At 39.8% G+C, this 2,218-nt stretch overlaps 1 long non-coding RNA gene across 1 annotated transcript; it reads right to left on the bottom strand.

Annotated features, from left to right (window-relative positions):
- Positions 1-382: 382 nt before the first annotated feature.
- On the bottom strand, positions 383-1,936 carry LOC125197295. Its single transcript, XR_007172039.1, has 2 exons — positions 1,527-1,936; positions 383-1,400 (listed from the first exon to the last, which is right to left on the bottom strand). It is a non-coding gene; the product is annotated as an uncharacterized LOC125197295 (long non-coding RNA).
- Positions 1,937-2,218: the final 282 nt, after the last annotated feature.

Below are 2,218 nucleotides of genomic sequence, written 5' to 3'. Positions count from 1 at the left end.
GTTGGAGAGCCTCCACAATCTTTGGAGCTGCTCCCAGGTCCAAGGTTTATTGACATAATTATTAATTCGTCCCTACATTTAATCAAAAGACATAATATTAATTAACAGAGTTAAATACGGTTGCTCATTAATTTCAATTGTCATCTACATTTACTGCACAAGTTATTGGTGCATCTATATCACATTTCAATTAACACCTGACTTGTAACGACCCACAAATTTATGATATTATTATTATTAAAATTTTTATTAAACTTAGCTTCATTATGATCAACTCTAAATTAGTGTAGTTAGGATATAATAAACATCCCCTCTCGTATCGAATAATCGACCGTCGTGCTGGTTAGGAATCAGCACAAGGCATACATGAGAAGTTACAAGGTAAAAGAATAAATTCAAATAAAAGTTTATAATGTCCGGTACACATGCGGGGAGTTCAAAATCTAATCTATTACAATGGAGTGACATGCAAATCACGGACAGCTATCTCACACAGTCGCGCCGCAACTCGAGGGAGCTTGATACGTCCACACGATTGTAAAATGCTATTCAATGAGAAATCCCTGCATGAAGAAAATAGGTTAGAAGGAAGAGAAATCATTATTAACGTATTGTAGAGAAAAAAGCTGAAATAAGAGAATTTCAAGGGACTAGAGAGAGAAATGAGATCAAAAGTAGATATTATAAAATCTTTGAGAATTTTCAAAGGCTGCAACCGGAGATGTGTAATAAATGCACATGATCAAAATCTACGGTGGCAACTATACTCATTCCTTCACAGCATTAAATGCAAATCTTTATTTAAGATTTTGCAAATAAAAGAAAGATACACCTCCACTCACAAGAATTTATTTACGTATCAAATATCTGTCATAACATAATCACTATAGGATTTTTGATAAGAAAGCCTACTGATATGCAATTATGAAACTAGTAAACCTATCCAACTTCTCCCCTTTATCACACATATATATATACCTCAAACTTTCCATTTACAGCCACCCATCACTATCATACCCCAAACATTTTCCACATAGCAACAACTTTCAGGAGACATAAGGAATAACAGTAGGTGTTCCAGATCAGCCAAGTCGTACCAACACTTTCTGGTCGTACCAACACTTTCTGCTTCCTACCTACTAAGGTAATCTCCAAACCTTTTTACCTTCTTTAATGCACATACATTCACACTTGAAACCTAGGACTATAATAGATGCATTAGTCAACACCAGGATCCACATGACTCCTTATAACAAATATTTAGAACCTCAGACTAATGGAACAGAAGGACTAAGAGTCTTAAAACAACTAACTAAAGCATAAACTGGAACTCATCTCTAGGAAGTGATCTGCCAAATCTCCTCTAGCAAGCTTCGACACTCCGTCGCTGATAATGACACCTTCACACAAAAATCCCTCACTAAAGTCGAAATGTTTACGAATTTATATAGTCAAATACCATAAATACCCGATTTTTTAAGCGAAGAAAAAAATAAAAAAAATCTAGATAAGATAAGGGAAAGAACTCTTTCTGCTGGAGGACGGCGAACGGTGTAGGTAGGCGTAGGGCCGAGAGGGGCAGCGATGGCGTAGATTATGGCCGAGCCACCACCGGTGCATGCACCGTGGCGGCGGCGGAAATCCCGAGAGAGGAGATCTGGGGTTGTGGCGACGGTGGCAAATCGGGGAGGAGGGGGAAGATCCGGAGGCAGCGGCGGACGGCGGTGCTGGCGGGCGTGATGGTGGCTCGGCGCGCGCGCAGCGACAGCAGCGGCGATGGTGGTGTGAGCGTGGTCGAGAGAAAGAGAGAAGAAACGAGAGTGAGAGGGCCGCCGCCGGCGACGGCGGCGGACAGCGATGCTAAAAATGGTGGTGGTGACGGCGGAAGTGAGAAGAAGAGGGAGCCGCTCATTGTGTGAGGAGAATTAGGGATTTAGTGGTGAAGGAGGTTAGGTGTGATTGTTTATATGTGGGTCTTTTCTTTTATTTATTTGGACTATAGAATAATAAAACACCCCAACCCATCCCACAGAATAAGTTAAGTTCTAGTAAAGTGATTAGAAGGCCATTTTCGAAAATTTATTTAATTAGGCTCCAGTTTTTCTTAAAAGAGATCTTGGCCTACCTTTGGAGATAACTCTTTTCGGAAGAAATATTAACCTTTCATCAGCCTATGTTAAGTTTTAATTAATATTTTGTTGCATATTAACTAATTAGT

Source organism: Salvia hispanica, chromosome 6 (genome assembly GCF_023119035.1).
Source record: "Salvia hispanica cultivar TCC Black 2014 chromosome 6, UniMelb_Shisp_WGS_1.0, whole genome shotgun sequence".
NCBI lineage: Eukaryota > Viridiplantae > Streptophyta > Magnoliopsida > Lamiales > Lamiaceae > Salvia > Salvia hispanica.
Note: the sequence above shows the minus strand (reverse complement) of the source record. Positions and strands in the feature narration are given on the sequence as shown.